This window comes from Pristiophorus japonicus, chromosome 8 (genome assembly GCF_044704955.1).
Source record: "Pristiophorus japonicus isolate sPriJap1 chromosome 8, sPriJap1.hap1, whole genome shotgun sequence".
Taxonomy (NCBI): Eukaryota; Metazoa; Chordata; class Chondrichthyes; family Pristiophoridae; genus Pristiophorus; species Pristiophorus japonicus.
Genome location: NC_091984.1, coordinates 175,828,089 through 175,848,489, shown reverse-complemented (window position 1 = coordinate 175,848,489; position 20,401 = coordinate 175,828,089). Strand labels below are relative to the sequence as shown.

Sequence of the window (20,401 nt, the reverse complement as noted above, 5' to 3'; positions counted from 1 at the left end):
TGTGGAAAAGTAGTTGGACTGTGAGCGGTGCCTTTAGTTTGTTGGCAAATGGCAATACCATCGAAGAGTTTGATGTCACCACTTGAAAATTGAAGGCCAGTTGAGCATGCTTTTTGCACGCTGGCCGCATTTGTGTGGATAAAAAGTAAATGTCAGAAGTGGGATTGGAAACCACGCCGCTAGAAGTGGGCTTGGCACCCACGTCCCAGAATACACCAACCTTTGGTAAGGTAAGGGTTACAGTCTTTGAGTTTGGCACCTTAAGCCACTCGGCCACCCTGACAATGAACCGACTGTAACTGCAGAAAAGCGTGCTCCAATTCTGCACATTTACTGAGTTGCATCACAATCCTTCCTCCTGTGCAATCACACAACACGTACATTGTTACGACATCACTTAACAGGCAGCGCCAGTCATTAAGTTTATCATGCCTGCAATGCAACCAACACACGTATTTCTCACAACAGCTCGCATTTTGCCAGCTATCGGGTAAAATTTTCTGCAGTGTGTTGGCGCCTTTCATGTCCCAAAACGCTTTACAGCCAATGAAGTATTTTTAAAGTGAGTCACTGTTGTAATGTGGGAAATGGCGCAGCCAGTATGCACACAGCACGATCCCACAAACAGCAATGTGTTCATGACCAGATAATCTGTTTTTGTCAGTGATGTTGATATAGGATTAAATATTGAATGAATGTTGTAACTGGTTTGTCCCAACATGCACCTAATTTCTGTTGTTGCCCTGTGGATACGTAGGTTCCTGTGACCGGTATGTTGCAAAATCGTTTCTCGAGAGTTTACTGTCTACCACTTTAATTGCCTTAATTATTATTTTCCGCATGGCAAAGTCACATTTCACTCAACGGTCACTCGTTCCAGAACAGAAGCTGCTTCCAGTGGTAGCGTGGCCGAGCGGTCTAAGGCGCTGGATCCAGGTTCCAGTCTCTTCGGAGGCGTGGGTTCAAATCCCACCGCTGCCACAATTTTCCCTGCGTAACACTTGCATTCTGTCAGCACAAGCATGGGCACCTGTTTCACAATGGGGCCATTTTGGTGTGGAAAAGTAGTTGGACTGTGAGCGGTGCCTTTAGTTTGTTGGCAAATGGCAATACCATCGAAGAGTTTGATGTCACCACTTGAAAATTGAAGGCCAGTTGAGCATGCTTTTTGCACGCTGGCCGCATTTGTGTGGATAAAAAGTAAATGTCAGAAGTGGGATTGGAAACCACGCCGCTAGAAGTGGGCTTGGCACCCACGTCCCAGAATACACCAACCTTTGGTAAGGTAAGGGTTACAGTCTTTGAGTTTGGCACCTTAAACCACTCGGCCACCCTGACAATGAACCGACTGTAACTGCAGAAAAGCGTGCTCCAATTCTGCACATTTACTGAGTTGCATCACAATCCTTCCTCCTGTGCAATCACACAACACGTACATTGTTACGACATCACTTAACAGGCAGCGCCAGTCATTAAGTTTATCATGCCTGCAATGCAACCAACACACGTATTTCTCACAACAGCTCGCATTTTGCCAGCTATCGGGTAAAATTTTCTGCAGTGTGTTGGCGCCTTTCATGTCCCAAAACGCTTTACAGCCAATGAAGTATTTTTAAAGTGAGTCACTGTTGTAATGTGGGAAATGGCGCAGCCAGTATGCACACAGCACGATCCCACAAACAGCAATGTGTTCATGACCAGATAATCTGTTTTTGTCAGTGATGTTGATATAGGAATAAATATTGAATGAATGTTGTAACTGGTTTGTCCCAACATGCACCTAATTTCTGTTGTTGCCCTGTGGATACGAAGGTTCCTGTGACCGGTATGTTTCAAAATTGTTTCTCGAGAGTTTACTGTCTACCACTTTAATTGCCTTAATTATTATTTTCCGCATGGCAAAGTCACATTTCACTCAACGGTCACTCGTTCCAGAACAGAAGCTGCTTCCAGTGGTAGCGTGGCCGAGCGGTCTAAGGCGCTGGATCCAGGTTCCAGTCTCTTCGGAGGCGTGGGTTCAAATCCCACCGCTGCCACAATTTTCCCTGCGTAACACTTGCATTCTGTCAGCACAAGCATGGGCACCTGTTTCACAATGGGGCCATTTTGGTGTGGAAAAGTAGTTGGACTGTGAGCGGTGCCTTTAGTTTGTTGGCAAATGGCAATACCATCGAAGAGTTTGATGTCACCACTTGAAAATTGAAGGCCAGTTGAGCATGCTTTTTGCACGCTGGCCGCATTTGTGTGGATAAAAAGTAAATGTCAGAAGTGGGATTGGAAACCACGCCGCTAGAAGTGGGCTTGGCACCCACGTCCCAGAATACACCAACCTTTGGTAAGGTAAGGGTTACAGTCTTTGAGTTTGGCACCTTAAACCACTCGGCCACCCTGACAATGAACCGACTGCAACTGCAGAAAAGCGTGCTCCAATTCTGCACATTTACTGAGTTGCATCACAATCCTTCCTCCTGTGCAATCACACAACACGTACATTGTTACGACATCACTTAACAGGCAGCGCCAGTCATTAAGTTTATCATGCCTGCAATGCAACCAACACACGTATTTCTCACAACAGCTCGCATTTTGCCAGCTATCGGGTAAAATTTTCTGCAGTGTGTTGGCGCCTTTCATGTCCCAAAACGCTTTACAGCCAATGAAGTATTTTTAAAGTGAGTCACTGTTGTAATGTGGGAAATGGCGCAGCCAGGATGCACACAGCACGATCCCACAAACAGCAATGTGTTCATGACCAGATAATCTGTTTTTGTCAGTGATGTTGATATAGGAATAAATATTGAATGAATGTTGTAACTGGTTTGTCCCAACATGCACCTAATTTCTGTTGTTGCCCTGTGGATACGTAGGTTCCTGTGACCGGTATGTTGCAAAATCGTTTCTCGAGAGTTTACTGTCTACCACTTTAATTGCCTTAATTATTATTTTCCGCATGGCAAAGTCACATTTCACTCAACGGTCACTCGTTCCAGAACAGAAGCTGCTTCCAGTGGTAGCGTGGCCGAGCGGTCTAAGGCGCTGGATCCAGGTTCCAGTCTCTTCGGAGGCGTGGGTTCAAATCCCACCGCTGCCACAATTTTCCCTGCGTAACACTTGCATTCTGTCAGCACAAGCATGGGCACCTGTTTCACAATGGGGCCATTTTGGTGTGGAAAAGTAGTTGGACTGTGAGCGGTGCCTTTAGTTTGTTGGCAAATGGCAATACCATCGAAGAGTTTGATGTCACCACTTGAAAATTGAAGGCCAGTTGAGCATGCTTTTTGCACGCTGGCCGCATTTGTGTGGATAAAAAGTAAATGTCAGAAGTGGGATTGGAAACCACGCCGCTAGAAGTGGGCTTGGCACCCACGTCCCAGAATACACCAACCTTTGGTAAGGTAAGGGTTACAGTCTTTGAGTTTGGCACCTTAAACCACTCGGCCACCCTGACAATGAACCGACTGCAACTGCAGAAAAGCGTGCTCCAATTCTGCACATTTACTGAGTTGCATCACAATCCTTCCTCCTGTGCAATCACACAACACGTACATTGTTACGACATCACTTAACAGGCAGCGCCAGTCATTAAGTTTATCATGCCTGCAATGCAACCAACACACGTATTTCTCACAACAGCTCGCATTTTGCCAGCTATCGGGTAAAATTTTCTGCAGTGTGTTGGCGCCTTTCATGTCCCAAAACGCTTTACAGCCAATGAAGTATTTTTAAAGTGAGTCACTGTTGTAATGTGGGAAATGGCGCAGCCAGGATGCACACAGCACGATCCCACAAACAGCAATGTGTTCATGACCAGATAATCTGTTTTTGTCAGTGATGTTGATATAGGAATAAATATTGAATGAATGTTGTAACTGGTTTGTCCCAACATGCACCTAATTTCTGTTGTTGCCCTGTGGATACGTAGGTTCCTGTGACCGGTATGTTGCAAAATCGTTTCTCGAGAGTTTACTGTCTACCACTTTAATTGCCTTAATTATTATTTTCCGCATGGCAAAGTCACATTTCACTCAACGGTCACTCGTTCCAGAACAGAAGCTGCTTCCAGTGGTAGCGTGGCCGAGCGGTCTAAGGCGCTGGATCCAGGTTCCAGTCTTTTCGGAGGTGTGGGTTCAAATCCCACCGCTGCCACAATTTTCCCTGCGTAACACTTGCATTCTGTCAGCACAAGCATGGGCACCTGTTTCACAAATGGGGCCATTTTGGTGTGGAAAAGTAGTTGGACTGTGAGCGGTGCCTTTAGTTTGTTGGCAAATGGCAATACCATCGAAGAGTTTGATGTCACCACTTGAAAATTGAAGGCCAGTTGAGCATGCTTTTTGCACGCTGGCCGCATTTGTGTGGATAAAAAGTAAATGTCAGAAGTGGGATTGGAAACCACGCCGCTAGAAGTGGGCTTGGCACCCACGTCCCAGAATACACCAACCTTTGGTAAGGTAAGGGTTACAGTCTTTGAGTTTGGCACCTTAAACCACTCGGCCACCCTGACAATGAACCGACTGTAACTGCAGAAAAGCGTGCTCCAATTCTGCACATTTACTGAGTTGCATCACAATCCTTCCTCCTGTGCAATCACACAACACGTACATTGTTACGACATCACTTAACAGGCAGCGCCAGTCATTAAGTTTATCATGCCTGCAATGCAACCAACACACGTATTTCTCACAACAGTTCGCATTTTGCCAGCTATCGGGTAAAATTTTCTGCAGTGTGTTGGCGCCTTTCATGTCCCAAAACGCTTTACAGCCAATGAAGTATTTTTAAAGTGAGTCACTGTTGTAATGTGGGAAATGGCGCAGCCAGTATGCACACAGCACGATCCCACAAACAGCAATGCGTTCATGACCAGATAATCTGTTTTTGTCAGTGATGTTGATATAGGAATAAATATTGAATGAATGTTGTAACTGGTTTGTCCCAACATGCACCTAATTTCTGTTGTTGCCCTGTGGATACGTAGGTTCCTGTGACCGGTATGTTGCAAAATCGTTTCTCGAGAGTTTACTGTCTACCACTTTAATTGCCTTAATTATTATTTTCCGCATGGCAAAGTCACATTTCACTCAACGGTCACTCGTTCCAGAACAGAAGCTGCTTCCAGTGGTAGCGTGGCCGAGCGGTCTAAAGCGCTGGATCCAGGTTCCAGTCTCTTCGGAGGCGTGGGTTCAAATCCCACCGCTGGCACAATTTTCCCTGCGTAACACTTGCATTCTGTCAGCACAAGCATGGGCACCTGTTTCACAATGGGGCCATTTTGGTGTGGAAAAGTAGTTGGACTGTGAGCGGTGCCTTTAGTTTGTTGGCAAATGGCAATACCATCGAAGAGTTTGATGTCACCACTTGAAAATTGAAGGCCAGTTGAGCATGCTTTTTGCACGCTGGCCGCATTTGTGTGGATAAAAAGTAAATGTCAGAAGTGGGATTGGAAACCACGCCGCTAGAAGTGGGCTTGGCACCCACGTCCCAGAATACACCAACCTTTGGTAAGGTAAGGGTTACAGTCTTTGAGTTTGGCACCTTAAACCACTCGGCCACCCTGACAATGAACCGACTGCAACTGCAGAAAAGCGTGCTCCAATTCTGCACATTTACTGAGTTGCATCACAATCCTTCCTCCTGTGCAATCACACAACACGTACATTGTTACGACATCACTTAACAGGCAGCGCCAGTCATTAAGTTTATCATGCCTGCAATGCAACCAACACATGTATTTCTCACAACAGCTCGCATTTTGCCAGCTATCGGGTAAAATTTTCTGCAGTGTGTTGGCGCCTTTCATGTCCCAAAACGCTTTACAGCCAATGAAGTATTTTTAAAGTGAGTCACTGTTGTAATGTGGGAAATGGCGCAGCCAGTATGCACACAGCACGATCCCACAAACAGCAATGCGTTCATGACCAGATAATCTGTTTTTGTCAGTGATGTTGATATAGGAATAAATATTGAATGAATGTTGTAACTGGTTTGTCCCAACATGCACCTAATTTCTGTTGTTGCCCTGTGGATACGTAGGTTCCTGTGACCGGTATGTTGCAAAATCGTTTCTCGAGAGTTGACTGTCTACCACTTTAATTGCCTTAATTATTATTTTCCGCATGGCAAAGTCACATTTCACTCAACGGTCACTCGTTCCAGAACAGAAGCTGCGTCCAGTGGTAGCGTGGCCGAGCGGTCTAAGGCGCTGGATCCAGGTTCCAGTCTCTTCGGAGGCGTGGGTTCAAATCCCACCGCTGCCAGAATTTTCCCTGCGTAACACTTGCATTCTGTCAGCACAAGCATGGGCACCTGTTTCACAATGGGGCCATTTTGGTGTGGAAAAGTAGTTGGACTGTGAGCGGTGCCTTTAGTTTGTTGGCAAATGGCAATACCATCGAAGAGTTTGATGTCACCACTTGAAAATTGAAGGCCAGTTGAGCATGCTTTTTGCACGCTGGCTGCATTTGTGTGGGTAAAAAGTAAATGTCAAAAGTGGGATTGGAAACCACGCCGCTAGAAGTGGGCTTGGCACCCACGTCCCAGAATACACCAACCTTTGGTAAGGTAAGGGTTACAGTCTTTGAGTTTGGCACCTTAAACCACTCGGCCACCCTGACAATGAACTGCAGAAAAGCGTGCTCCAATTCTGCACATTTACTGAGTTGCATCACAATCCTTCCTCCTGTGCAATCACACAACACGTACATTGTTACGACATCACTTAACAGGCAGCGCCAGTCATTAAGTTTATCATGCCTGCAATGCAACCAACACACGTATTTCTCACAACAGCTCGCATTTTGCCAGCTATCGGGTAAAATTTTCTGCAGTGTGTTGGCGCCTTTCATGTCCCAAAACGCTTTACAGCCAATGAAGTATTTTTAAAGTGAGTCACTGTTGTAATGTGGGAAATGGCGCAGCCAGTATGCACACAGCACGATCCCACAAACAGCAATGTGTTCATGACCAGATAATCTGTTTTTGTCAGTAATGTTGATATAGGAATAAATATTGAATGAATGTTGTAACTGGTTTGTCCCAACATGCACCTAATTTCTGTTGTTGCCCTGTGGATACGTAGGTTCCTGTGACCGGTATGTTGCAAAATCGTTTCTCGAGAGTTTACTGTCTACCACTTTAATTGCCTTAATTATTATTTTCCGCATGGCAAAGTCACATTTCACTCAACGGTCACTCGTTCCAGAACAGAAGCTGCTTCCAGTGGTAGCGTGGCCGAGCGGTCTAAGGCGCTGGATCCAGGTTCCAGTCTCTTCGGAGGCGTGGGTTCAAATCCCACCGCTGCCACAATTTTCCCTGCGTAACACTTGCATTCTGTCAGCACAAGCATGGGCACCTGTTTCACAAATGGGGCCATTTTGGTGTGGAAAAGTAGTTGGACTGTGAGCGGTGCCTTTAGTTTGTTGGCAAATGGCAATACCATCGAAGAGTTTGATGTCACCACTTGAAAATTGAAGGCCAGTTGAGCATGCTTTTTGCACGCTGGCCGCATTTGTGTGGATAAAAACTAAATGTCAGAAGTGGGATTGGAAACCACGCTGCTAGAAGTGGGCTTGGCACCCACGTCCCAGAATACACCAACCTTTGGTAAGGTAAGGGTTACAGTCTTTGAGTTTGGCACCTTAAACCACTCGGCCACCCTGACAATGAACCGACTGCAACTGCAGAAAAGCGTGCTCCAATTCTGCACATTTACTGAGTTGCATCACAATCCTTCCTCCTGTGCAATCACACAACACGTACATTGTTACGACATCACTTAACAGGCAGCGCCAGTCATTAAGTTTATCATGCCTGCAATGCAACCAACACACGTATTTCTCACAACAGCTCGCATTTTGCCAGCTATCGGGTAAAATTTTCTGCAGTGTGTTGGCGCCTTTCATGTCCCAAAACGCTTTACAGCCAATGAAGTATTTTTAAAGTGAGTCACTGTTGTAATGTGGGAAATGGCGCAGCCAGTATGCACACAGCACGATCCCACAAACAGCAATGTGTTCATGACCAGATAATCTGTTTTTGTCAGTGATGTTGATATAGGATTAAATATTGAATGAATGTTGTAACTGGTTTGTCCCAACATGCACCTAATTTCTGTTGTTGCCCTGTGGATACGTAGGTTCCTGTGACCGGTATGTTGCAAAATCGTTTCTCGAGAGTTTACTGTCTACCACTTTAATTGCCTTAATTATTATTTTCCGCATGGCAAAGTCACATTTCACTCAACGGTCACTCGTTCCAGAACAGAAGCTGCTTCCAGTGGTAGCGTGGCCGAGCGGTCTAAGGCGCTGGATCCAGGTTCCAGTCTCTTCGGAGGCGTGGGTTCAAATCCCACCGCTGCCACAATTTTCCCTGCGTAACACTTGCATTCTGTCAGCACAAGCATGGGCACCTGTTTCACAATGGGGCCATTTTGGTGTGGAAAAGTAGTTGGACTGTGAGCGGTGCCTTTAGTTTGTTGGCAAATGGCAATACCATCGAAGAGTTTGATGTCACCACTTGAAAATTGAAGGCCAGTTGAGCATGCTTTTTGCACGCTGGCCGCATTTGTGTGGATAAAAAGTAAATGTCAGAAGTGGGATTGGAAACCACGCCGCTAGAAGTGGGCTTGGCACCCACGTCCCAGAATACACCAACCTTTGGTAAGGTAAGGGTTACAGTCTTTGAGTTTGGCACCTTAAACCACTCGGCCACCCTGACAATGAACCGACTGCAACTGCAGAAAAGCGTGCTCCAATTCTGCACATTTACTGAGTTGCATCACAATCCTTCCTCCTGTGCAATCACACAACACGTACATTGTTACGACATCACTTAACAGGCAGCGCCAGTCATTAAGTTTATCATGCCTGCAATGCAACCAACACACGTATTTCTCACAACAGCTCGCATTTTGCCAGCTATCGGGTAAAATTTTCTGCAGTGTGTTGGCGCCTTTCATGTCCCAAAACGCTTTACAGCCAATGAAGTATTTTTAAAGTGAGTCACTGTTGTAATGTGGGAAATGGCGCAGCCAGTATGCACACAGCACGATCCCACAAACAGCAATGTGTTCATGACCAGATAATCTGTTTTTGTCAGTGATGTTGATATAGGATTAAATATTGAATGAATGTTGTAACTGGTTTGTCCCAACATGCACCTAATTTCTGTTGTTGCCCTGTGGATACGTAGGTTCCTGTGACCGGTATGTTGCAAAATCGTTTCTCGAGAGTTTACTGTCTACCACTTTAATTGCCTTAATTATTATTTTCCGCATGGCAAAGTCACATTTCACTCAACGGTCACTCGTTCCAGAACAGAAGCTGCTTCCAGTGGTAGCGTGGCCGAGCGGTCTAAGGCGCTGGATCCAGGTTCCAGTCTCTTCGGAGGCGTGGGTTCAAATCCCACCGCTGCCACAATTTTCCCTGCGTAACACTTGCATTCTGTCAGCACAAGCATGGGCACCTGTTTCACAATGGGGCCATTTTGGTGTGGAAAAGTAGTTGGACTGTGAGCGGTGCCTTTAGTTTGTTGGCAAATGGCAATACCATCGAAGAGTTTGATGTCACCACTTGAAAATTGAAGGCCAGTTGAGCATGCTTTTTGCACGCTGGCCGCATTTGTGTGGATAAAAAGTAAATGTCAGAAGTGGGATTGGAAACCACGCCGCTAGAAGTGGGCTTGGCACCCACGTCCCAGAATACACCAACCTTTGGTAAGGTAAGGGTTACAGTCTTTGAGTTTGGCACCTTAAACCACTCGGCCACCCTGACAATGAACCGACTGCAACTGCAGAAAAGCGTGCTCCAATTCTGCACATTTACTGAGTTGCATCACAATCCTTCCTCCTGTGCAATCACACAACACGTACATTGTTACGACATCACTTAACAGGCAGCACCAGTCATTAAGTTTATCATGCCTGCAATGCAACCAACACACGTATTTCTCACAACAGCTCGCATTTTGCCAGCTATCGGGTAAAATTTTCTGCAGTGTGTTGGCGCCTTTCATGTCCCAAAACGCTTTACAGCCAATGAAGTATTTTTAAAGTGAGTCACTGTTGTAATGTGGGAAATGGCGCAGCCAGTATGCACACAGCACGATCCCACAAACAGCAATGTGTTCATGACCAGATAATCTGTTTTTGTCAGTGATGTTGATATAGGAATAAATATTGAATGAATGTTGTAACTGGTTTGTCCCAACATGCACCTAATTTCTGTTGTTGCCCTGTGGATACGTAGGTTCCTGTGACCGGTATGTTGCAAAATCGTTTCTCGAGAGTTGACTGTCTACCACTTTAATTGCCTTAATTATTATTTTCCGCATGGCAAAGTCACATTTCACTCAACGGTCACTCGTTCCAGAACAGAAGCTGCGTCCAGTGGTAGCGTGGCCGAGCGGTCTAAGGCGCTGGATCCAGGTTCCAGTCTCTTCGGAGGCGTGGGTTCAAATCCCACCGCTGCCAGAATTTTCCCTGCGTAACACTTGCATTCTGTCAGCACAAGCATGGGCACCTGTTTCACAATGGGGCCATTTTGGTGTGGAAAAGTAGTTGGACTGTGAGCGGTGCCTTTAGTTTGTTGGCAAATGGCAATACCATCGAAGAGTTTGATGTCACCACTTGAAAATTGAAGGCCAGTTGAGCATGCTTTTTGCACGCTGGCCGCATTTGTGTGGATAAAAAGTAAATGTCAGAAGTGGGATTGGAAACCACGCCGCTAGAAGTGGGCTTGGCACCCACGTCCCAGAATACACCAACCTTTGGTAAGGTAAGGGTTACAGTCTTTGAGTTTGGCACCTTAAACCACTCGGCCACCCTGACAATGAACTGCAGAAAAGCGTGCTCCAATTCTGCACATTTACTGAGTTGCATCACAATCCTTCCTCCTGTGCAATCACACAACACGTACATTGTTACGACATCACTTAACAGGCAGCGCCAGTCATTAAGTTTATCATGCCTGCAATGCAACCAACACACGTATTTCTCACAACAGCTCGCATTTTGCCAGCTATCGGGTAAAATTTTCTGCAGTGTGTTGGCGCCTTTCATGTCCCAAAACGCTTTACAGCCAATGAAGTATTTTTAAAGTGAGTCACTGTTGTAATGTGGGAAATGGCGCAGCCAGGATGCACACAGCACGATCCCTCAAACAGCAATGTGTTCATGACCAGATAATCTGTTTTTGTCAGTGATGTTGATATAGGAATAAATATTGAATGAATGTTGTAACTGGTTTGTCCCAACATGCACCTAATTTCTGTTGTTGCCCTGTGGATACGTAGGTTCCTGTGACCGGTATGTTGCAAAATCGTTTCTCGAGAGTTTACTGTCTACCACTTTAATTGCCTTAATTATTATTTTCCGCATGGCAAAGTCACATTTCACTCAACGGTCACTCGTTCCAGAACAGAAGCTGCTTCCAGTGGTAGCGTGGCCGAGCGGTCTAAGGCGCTGGATCCAGGTTCCAGTCTCTTCGGAGGCGTGGGTTCAAATCCCACCGCTGCCAGAATTTTCCCTGCGTAACACTTGCATTCTGTCAGCACAAGCATGGGCACCTGTTTCACAATGGGGCCATTTTGGTGTGGAAAAGTAGTTGGACTGTGAGCGGTGCCTTTAGTTTGTTGGCAAATGGCAATACCATCGAAGAGTTTGATGTCACCACTTGAAAATTGAAGGCCAGTTGAGCATGCTTTTTGCACGCTGGCCGCATTTGTGTGGATAAAAAGTAAATGTCAGAAGTGGGATTGGAAACCACGCCGCTAGAAGTGGGCTTGGCACCCACGTCCCAGAATACACCAACCTTTGGTAAGGTAAGGGTTACAGTCTTTGAGTTTGGCACCTTAAACCACTCGGCCACCCTGACAATGAACTGCAGAAAAGCGTGCTCCAATTCTGCACATTTACTGAGTTGCATCACAATCCTTCCTCCTGTGCAATCACACAACACGTACATTGTTACGACATCACTTAACAGGCAGCGCCAGTCATTAAGTTTATCATGCCTGCAATGCAACCAACACACGTATTTCTCACAACAGCTCGCATTTTGCCAGCTATCGGGTAAAATTTTCTGCAGTGTGTTGGCGCCTTTCATGTCCCAAAACGCTTTACAGCCAATGAAGTATTTTTAAAGTGAGTCACTGTTGTAATGTGGGAAATGGCGCAGCCAGTATGCACACAGCACGATCCCACAAACAGCAATGCGTTCATGACCAGATAATCTGTTTTTGTCAGTGATGTTGATATAGGAATAAATATTGAATGAATGTTGTAACTGGTTTGTCCCAACATGCACCTAATTTCTGTTGTTGCCCTGTGGATACGTAGGTTCCTGTGACCGGTATGTTGCAAAATCGTTTCTCGAGAGTTTACTGTCTACCACTTTAATTGCCTTAATTATTATTTTCCGCATGGCAAAGTCACATTTCACTCAACGGTCACTCGTTCCAGAACAGAAGCTGCTTCCAGTGGTAGCGTGGCCGAGCGGTCTAAGGCGCTGGATCCAGGTTCCAGTCTCTTCGGAGGCGTGGGTTCAAATCCCACCGCTGCCAGAATTTTCCCTGCGTAACACTTGCATTCTGTCAGCACAAGCATGGGCACCTGTTTCACAATGGGGCCATTTTGGTGTGGAAAAGTAGTTGGACTGTGAGCGGTGCCTTTAGTTTGTTGGCAAATGGCAATACCATCGAAGAGTTTGATGTCACCACTTGAAAATTGAAGGCCAGTTGAGCATGCTTTTTGCACGCTGGCCGCATTTGTGTGGATAGAAACTAAATGTCAGAAGTGGGATTGGAAACCACGCCGCTAGAAGTGGGCTTGGCACCCACGTCCCAGAATACACCAACCTTTGGTAAGGTAAGGGTTACAGTCTTTGAGTTTGGCACCTTAAACCACTCGGCCACCCTGACAATGAACCGACTGCAACTGCAGAAAAGCGTGCTCCAATTCTGCACATTTACTGAGTTGCATCACAATCCTTCCTCCTGTGCAATCACACAACACGTACATTGTTACGACATCACTTAACAGGCAGCGCCAGTCATTAAGTTTATCATGCCTGCAATGCAACCAACACACGTATTTCTCACAACAGCTCGCATTTTGCCAGCTATCGGGTAAAATTTTCTGCAGTGTGTTGGCGCCTTTCATGTCCCAAAACGCTTTACAGCCAATGAAGTATTTTTAAAGTGAGTCACTGTTGTAATGTGGGAAATGGCGCAGCCAGTATGCACACAGCACGATCCCACAAACAGCAATGTGTTCATGACCAGATAATCTGTTTTTGTCAGTGATGTTGATATAGGATTAAATATTGAATGAATGTTGTAACTGGTTTGTCCCAACATGCACCTAATTTCTGTTGTTGCCCTGTGGATACGTAGGTTCCTGTGACCGGTATGTTGCAAAATCGTTTCTCGAGAGTTTACTGTCTACCACTTTAATTGCCTTAATTATTATTTTCCGCATGGCAAAGTCACATTTCACTCAACGGTCACTCGTTCCAGAACAGAAGCTGCTTCCAGTGGTAGCGTGGCCGAGCGGTCTAAGGCGCTGGATCCAGGTTCCAGTCTCTTCGGAGGCGTGGGTTCAAATCCCACCGCTGCCACAATTTTCCCTGCGTAACACTTGCATTCTGTCAGCACAAGCATGGGCACCTGTTTCACAATGGGGCCATTTTGGTGTGGAAAAGTAGTTGGACTGTGAGCGGTGCCTTTAGTTTGTTGGCAAATGGCAATACCATCGAAGAGTTTGATGTCACCACTTGAAAATTGAAGGCCAGTTGAGCATGCTTTTTGCACGCTGGCCGCATTTGTGTGGATAAAAAGTAAATGTCAGAAGTGGGATTGGAAACCACGCCGCTAGAAGTGGGCTTGGCACCCACGTCCCAGAATACACCAACCTTTGGTAAGGTAAGGGTTACAGTCTTTGAGTTTGGCACCTTAAACCACTCGGCCACCCTGACAATGAACCGACTGCAACTGCAGAAAAGCGTGCTCCAATTCTGCACATTTACTGAGTTGCATCACAATCCTTCCTCCTGTGCAATCACACAACACGTACATTGTTACGACATCACTTAACAGGCAGCGCCAGTCATTAAGTTTATCATGCCTGCAATGCAACCAACACACGTATTTCTCACAACAGCTCGCATTTTGCCAGCTATCGGGTAAAATTTTCTGCAGTGTGTTGGCGCCTTTCATGTCCCAAAACGCTTTACAGCCAATGAAGTATTTTTAAAGTGAGTCACTGTTGTAATGTGGGAAATGGCGCAGCCAGTATGCACACAGCACGATCCCACAAACAGCAATGTGTTCATGACCAGATAATCTGTTTTTGTCAGTGATGTTGATATAGGATTAAATATTGAATGAATGTTGTAACTGGTTTGTCCCAACATGCACCTAATTTCTGTTGTTGCCCTGTGGATACGTAGGTTCCTGTGACCGGTATGTTGCAAAATCGTTTCTCGAGAGTTTACTGTCTACCACTTTAATTGCCTTAATTATTATTTTCCGCATGGCAAAGTCACATTTCACTCAACGGTCACTCGTTCCAGAACAGAAGCTGCTTCCAGTGGTAGCGTGGCCGAGCGGTCTAAGGCGCTGGATCCAGGTTGCAGTCTCTTTGGAGGCGTGGGTTCAAATCCCACCGCTGCCACAATTTTCCCTGCGTAACACTTGCATTCTGTCAGCACAAGCATGGGCACCTGTTTCACAATGGGGCCATTTTGGTGTGGAAAAGTAGTTGGACTGTGAGCGGTGCCTTTAGTTTGTTGGCAAATGGCAATACCATCGAAGAGTTTGATGTCACCACTTGAAAATTGAAGGCCAGTTGAGCATGCTTTTTGCACGCTGGCCGCATTTGTGTGGATAAAAAGTAAATGTCAGAAGTGGGATTGGAAACCACGCCGCTAGAAGTGGGCTTGGCACCCACGTCCCAGAATACACCAACCTTTGGTAAGGTAAGGGTTACAGTCTTTGAGTTTGGCACCTTAAACCACTCGGCCACCCTGACAATGAACCGACTGCAACTGCAGAAAAGCGTGCTCCAATTCTGCACATTTACTGAGTTGCATCACAATCCTTCCTCCTGTGCAATCACACAACACGTACATTGTTACGACATCACTTAACAGGCAGCGCCAGTCATTAAGTTTATCATGCCTGCAATGCAACCAACACACGTATTTCTCACAACAGCTCGCATTTTGCCAGCTATCGGGTAAAATTTTCTGCAGTGTGTTGGCGCCTTTCATGTCCCAAAACGCTTTACAGCCAATGAAGTATTTTTAAAGTGAGTCACTGTTGTAATGTGGGAAATGGCGCAGCCAGTATGCACACAGCACGATCCCACAAACAGCAATGTGTTCATGACCAGATAATCTATTTTTGTCAGTGATGTTGATATAGGAATAAATATTGAATGAATGTTGTAACTGGTTTGTCCCAACATGCACCTAATTTCTGTTGTTGCCCTGTGGATACGTAGGTTCCTGTGACCGGTATGTTGCAAAATCGTTTCTCGAGAGTTGACTGTCTACCACTTTAATTGCCTTAATTATTATTTTCCGCATGGCAAAGTCACATTTCACTCAACGGTCACTCGTTCCAGAACAGAAGCTGCTTCCAGTGGTAGCGTGGCCGAGCGGTCTAAGGCGCTGGATCCAGGTTCCAGTCTCTTCGGAGGCGTGGGTTCAAATCCCACCGCTGCCAGAATTTTCCCTGCGTACCACTTGCATTCTGTCAGCACAAGCATGGGCACCTGTTTCACAATGGGGCCATTTTGGTGTGGAAAAGTAGTTGGACTGTGAGCGGTGCCTTTAGTTTGTTGGCAAATGGCAATACCATCGAAGAGTTTGATGTCACCACTTGAAAATTGAAGGCCAGTTGAGCATGCTTTTTGCACGCTGGCCGCATTTGTGTGGATAAAAAGTAAATGTCAGAAGTGGGATTGGAAACCACGCCGCTAGAAGTGGGCTTGGCACCCACGTCCCAGAATACACCAACCTTTGGTAAGGTAAGGGTTACAGTCTTTGAGTTTGGCACCTTAAACCACTCGGCCACCCTGACAATGAACTGCAGAAAAGCGTGCTCCAATTCTGCACATTTACTGAGTTGCATCACAATCCTTCCTCCTGTGCAATCACACAACACGTACATTGTTACGACATCACTTAACAGGCAGCGCCAGTCATTAAGTTTATCATGCCTGCAATGCAACCAACACACGTATTTCTCACAACAGCTCGCATTTTGCCAGCTATCGGGTAAAATTTTCTGCAGTGTGTTGGCGCCTTTCATGTCCCAAAACGCTTTACAGCCAATGAAGTATTTTTAAAGTGAGTCACTGTTGTAATGTGGGAAATGGCGCAGCCAGTATGCACACAGCACGATCCCACAAACAGCAATGTGTTCATGACCAGATAATCTGTTTTTGTCAGTGATGTTGATATAGGATTAAATATTGAATGAATGTTGTAACTGGTTTGTCCCAACATGCACCTAATTTCTGTTGTTGCCCTGTGGATACGTAGGTTCCTGTGACCGGTATGTTGCAAAATCGTTTCTCGAGAGTTGACTGTCTACCACTTTAATTGCCTTAATTATTATTTTCCGCATGGCAAAGTCACATTTCACTCAACGGTCACTCGTTCCAGAACAGAAGCTGCTTCCAGTGGTAGCGTGGCCGAGCGGTCTAAGGCGCTGGATCCAGGTTCCAGTCTCTTCGGAGGCGTGGGTTCAAATCCCACCGCTGCCAGAATTTTCCCTGCGTACCACTTGCATTCTGTCAGCACAAGCATGGGCACCTGTTTCACAATGGGGCCATTTTGGTGTGGAAAAGTAGTTGGACTGTGAGCGGTGCCTTTAGTTTGTTGGCAAATGGCAATACCATCGAAGAGTTTGATGTCACCACTTGAAAATTGAAGGCCAGTTGAGCATGCTTTTTGCACGCTGGCCGCATTTGTGTGGATAAAAAGTAAATGTCAGAAGTGGGATTGGAAACCACGCCGCTAGAAGTGGGCTTGGCACCCACGTCCCAGAATACACCAACCTTTGGTAAGGTAAGGGTTACAGTCTTTGAGTTTGGCACCTTAAACCACTCGGCCACCCTGACAATGAACTGCAGAAAAGCGTGCTCCAATTCTGCACATTTACTGAGTTGCATCACAATCCTTCCTCCTGTGCAATCACACAACACGTACATTGTTACGACATCACTTAACAGGCAGCGCCAGTCATTAAGTTTATCATGCCTGCAATGCAACCAACACACGTATTTCTCACAACAGCTCGCATTTTGCCAGCTATCGGGTAAAATTTTCTGCAGTGTGTTGGCGCCTTTCATGTCCCAAAACGCTTTACAGCCAATGAAGTATTTTTAAAGTGAGTCACTGTTGTAATGTGGGAAATGGCGCAGCCAGTATGCACACAGCACGATCCCACAAACAGCAATGCGTTCATGACCAGATAATCTGTTTTTGTCAGTGATGTTGATATAGGAATAAATATTGAATGAATGTTGTAACTGGTTTGTCCCAACATGCACCTAATTTCTGTTGTTGCCCTGTGGATACGTAGGTTCCTGTGACCGGTATGTTGCAAAATCGTTTCTCGAGAGTTTACTGTCTACCACTTTAATTGCCTTAATTATTATTTTCCGCATGGCAAAGTCACATTTCACTCAACGGTCACTCGTTCCAGAACAGAAGCTGCTTCCAGTGGTAGCGTGGCCGAGCGGTCTAAGGCGCTGGATCCAGGTTCCAGTCTCTTCGGAGGCGTGGGTTCAAATCCCACCGCTGCCAGAATTTTCCCTGCGTAACACTTGCATTCTGTCAGCACAAGCATGGGCACCTGTTTCACAATGGGGCCATTTTGGTGTGGAAAAGTAGTTGGACTGTGAGCGGTGCCTTTAGTTTGTTGGCAAATGGCAATACCATCGAAGTGTTTGATGTCACCACTTGAAAATTGAAGGCCAGTTGAGCATGCTTTTTGCACGCTGGCCGCATTTGTGTGGATAAAAAGTAAATGTCAGAAGTGGGATTGGAAACCACGCCGCTAGAAGTGGGCTTGGCACCCACGTCCCAGAATACACCAACCTTTGGTAAGGTAAGGGTTACAGTCTTTGAGTTTGGCACCTTAAACCACTCGGCCACCCTGACAATGAACCGACTGCAACTGCAGAAAAGCGTGCTCCAATTCTGCACATTTACTGAGTTGCATCACAATCCTTCCTCCTGTGCAATCACACAACACGTACATTGTTACGACATCACTTAACAGGCAGCGCCAGTCATTAAGTTTATCATGCCTGCAATGCAACCAACACACGTATTTCTCACAACAGCTCGCATTTTGCCAGCTATCGGGTAAAATTTTCTGCAGTGTGTTGGCGCCTTTCATGTCCCAAAACGCTTTACAGCCAATGAAGTATTTTTAAAGTGAGTCACTGTTGTAATGTGGGAAATGGCGCAGCCAGTATGCACACAGCACGATCCCACAAACAGCAATGTGTTCATGACCAGATAATCTGTTTTTGTCAGTGATGTTGATATAGGATTAAATATTGAATGAATGTTGTAACTGGTTTGTCCCAACATGCACCTAATTTCTGTTGTTGCCCTGTGGATACGTAGGTTCCTGTGACCGGTATGTTGCAAAATCGTTTCTCGAGAGTTTACTGTCTACCACTTTAATTGCCTTAATTATTATTTTCCGCATGGCAAAGTCACATTTCACTCAACGGTCACTCGTTCCAGAACAGAAGCTGCTTCCAGTGGTAGCGTGGCCGAGTGGTCTAAGGCGCTGGATCCAGGTTCCAGTCTCTTTGGAGGCGTGGGTTCAAATCCCACCGCTGCCACAATTTTCCCTGCGTAACACTTGCATTCTGTCAGCACAAGCATGGGCACCTGTTTCACAATGGGGCCATTTTGGTGTGGAAAAGTAGTTGGACTGTGAGCGGTGCCTTTAGTTTGTTGGCAAATGGCAATACCATCGAAGAGTTTGATGTCACCACTTGAAAATTGAAGGCCAGTTGAGCATGCTTTTTGCACGCTGGCCGCATTTGTGTGGATAAAAAGTAAATGTCAGAAGTGGGATTGGAAACCACGCCGCTAGAAGTGGGCTTGGCACCCACGTCCCAGAATACACCAACCTTTGGTAAGGTAAGGGTTACAGTCTTTGAGTTTGGCACCTTAAACCACTCGGCCACCCTGACAATGAACCGACTGCAACTGCAGAAAAGCGTGCTCCAATTCTGCACATTTACTGAGTTGCATCACAATCCTTCCTCCTGTGCAATCACACAACACGTACATTGTTACGACATCACTTAACAGGCAGCGCCAGTCATTAAGTTTATCATGCCTGCAATGCAACCAACACACGTATTTCTCACAACAGCTCGCATTTTGCCAGCTATCGGGTAAAATTTTCTGCAGTGTGTTGGCGCCTTTCATGTCCCAAAACGCTTTACAGCCAATGAAGTATTTTTAAAGTGAGTCACTGTTGTAATGTGGGAAATGGCGCAGCCAGTATGCACACAGCACGATCCCACAAACAGCAATGCGTTCATGACCAGATAATCTGTTTTTGTCAGTGATGTTGATATAGGAATAAATATTGAATGAATGTTGTAACTGGTTTGTCCCAACATGCACCTAATTTCTGTTGTTGCCCTGTGGATACGTAGGTTCCTGTGACCGGTATGTTGCAAAATCGTTTCTCGAGAGTTTACTGTCTACCACTTTAATTGCCTTAATTATTATTTTCCGCATGGCAAAGTCACATTTCACTCAACGGTCACTCGTTCCAGAACAGAAGCTGCTTCCAGTGGTAGCGTGGCCGAGCGGTCTAAGGCGCTGGATCCAGGTTCCAGTCTCTTCGGAGGCGTGGGTTCAAATCCCACCGCTGCCAGAATTTTCCCTGCGTAACACTTGCATTCTGTCAGCACAAGCATGGGCACCTGTTTCACAATGGGGCCATTTTGGTGTGGAAAAGTAGTTGGACTGTGAGCGGTGCCTTTAGTTTGTTGGCAAATGGCAATACCATCGAAGAGTTTGATGTCACCACTTGAAAATTGAAGGCCAGTTGAGCATGCTTTTTGCACGCTGGCCGCATTTGTGTGGATAAAAACTAAATGTCAGAAGTGGGATTGGAAACCACGCCGCTAGAAGTGGGCTTGGCACCCACGTCCCAGAATACACCAACCTTTGGTAAGGTAAGGGTTACAGTCTTTGAGTTTGGCACCTTAAACCACTCGGCCACCCTGACAATGAACCGACTGCAACTGCAGAAAAGCGTGCTCCAATTCTGCACATTTACTGAGTTGCATCACAATCCTTCCTCCTGTGCAATCACACAACACGTACATTGTTACGACATCACTTAACAG

At 45.9% G+C, this 20,401-nt stretch overlaps 17 non-coding genes across 17 annotated transcripts; all 17 read left to right on the top strand.

Annotated features, from left to right (window-relative positions):
- The first annotated feature begins 899 nt into the window (after positions 1 to 899).
- trnal-cag (transfer RNA leucine (anticodon CAG)) lies at positions 900 to 981 on the top strand. Its single transcript has one exon. It is a non-coding gene; the product is annotated as a tRNA-Leu (tRNA).
- A 973-nt stretch (positions 982 to 1,954) lies between these two features.
- Positions 1,955 to 2,036, top strand: trnal-cag (transfer RNA leucine (anticodon CAG)). Its single transcript has one exon. It is a non-coding gene; the product is annotated as a tRNA-Leu (tRNA).
- A 973-nt stretch (positions 2,037 to 3,009) lies between these two features.
- Positions 3,010 to 3,091, top strand: trnal-cag (transfer RNA leucine (anticodon CAG)). The gene has a single exon. It is a non-coding gene; the product is annotated as a tRNA-Leu (tRNA).
- Positions 3,092 to 4,064: 973 nt separating this feature from the next.
- Positions 4,065 to 4,146, top strand: trnal-cag (transfer RNA leucine (anticodon CAG)). Its single transcript has one exon. It is a non-coding gene; the product is annotated as a tRNA-Leu (tRNA).
- Positions 4,147 to 6,175: 2,029 nt separating this feature from the next.
- On the top strand, positions 6,176 to 6,257 carry trnal-cag (transfer RNA leucine (anticodon CAG)). Its single transcript has one exon. It is a non-coding gene; the product is annotated as a tRNA-Leu (tRNA).
- A 963-nt stretch (positions 6,258 to 7,220) lies between these two features.
- Positions 7,221 to 7,302, top strand: trnal-cag (transfer RNA leucine (anticodon CAG)). The gene has a single exon. It is a non-coding gene; the product is annotated as a tRNA-Leu (tRNA).
- A 974-nt stretch (positions 7,303 to 8,276) lies between these two features.
- Positions 8,277 to 8,358, top strand: trnal-cag (transfer RNA leucine (anticodon CAG)). The gene has a single exon. It is a non-coding gene; the product is annotated as a tRNA-Leu (tRNA).
- A 973-nt stretch (positions 8,359 to 9,331) lies between these two features.
- trnal-cag (transfer RNA leucine (anticodon CAG)) lies at positions 9,332 to 9,413 on the top strand. Its single transcript has one exon. It is a non-coding gene; the product is annotated as a tRNA-Leu (tRNA).
- A 973-nt stretch (positions 9,414 to 10,386) lies between these two features.
- On the top strand, positions 10,387 to 10,468 carry trnal-cag (transfer RNA leucine (anticodon CAG)). Its single transcript has one exon. It is a non-coding gene; the product is annotated as a tRNA-Leu (tRNA).
- Positions 10,469 to 11,431: 963 nt separating this feature from the next.
- Positions 11,432 to 11,513, top strand: trnal-cag (transfer RNA leucine (anticodon CAG)). The gene has a single exon. It is a non-coding gene; the product is annotated as a tRNA-Leu (tRNA).
- A 963-nt stretch (positions 11,514 to 12,476) lies between these two features.
- trnal-cag (transfer RNA leucine (anticodon CAG)) lies at positions 12,477 to 12,558 on the top strand. Its single transcript has one exon. It is a non-coding gene; the product is annotated as a tRNA-Leu (tRNA).
- Positions 12,559 to 13,531: 973 nt separating this feature from the next.
- On the top strand, positions 13,532 to 13,613 carry trnal-cag (transfer RNA leucine (anticodon CAG)). The gene has a single exon. It is a non-coding gene; the product is annotated as a tRNA-Leu (tRNA).
- A 2,028-nt stretch (positions 13,614 to 15,641) lies between these two features.
- trnal-cag (transfer RNA leucine (anticodon CAG)) lies at positions 15,642 to 15,723 on the top strand. The gene has a single exon. It is a non-coding gene; the product is annotated as a tRNA-Leu (tRNA).
- Positions 15,724 to 16,686: 963 nt separating this feature from the next.
- On the top strand, positions 16,687 to 16,768 carry trnal-cag (transfer RNA leucine (anticodon CAG)). The gene has a single exon. It is a non-coding gene; the product is annotated as a tRNA-Leu (tRNA).
- Positions 16,769 to 17,731: 963 nt separating this feature from the next.
- Positions 17,732 to 17,813, top strand: trnal-cag (transfer RNA leucine (anticodon CAG)). The gene has a single exon. It is a non-coding gene; the product is annotated as a tRNA-Leu (tRNA).
- Positions 17,814 to 18,786: 973 nt separating this feature from the next.
- On the top strand, positions 18,787 to 18,868 carry trnal-cag (transfer RNA leucine (anticodon CAG)). Its single transcript has one exon. It is a non-coding gene; the product is annotated as a tRNA-Leu (tRNA).
- A 973-nt stretch (positions 18,869 to 19,841) lies between these two features.
- trnal-cag (transfer RNA leucine (anticodon CAG)) lies at positions 19,842 to 19,923 on the top strand. Its single transcript has one exon. It is a non-coding gene; the product is annotated as a tRNA-Leu (tRNA).
- The last annotated feature ends 478 nt before the right edge of the window (positions 19,924 to 20,401 follow it).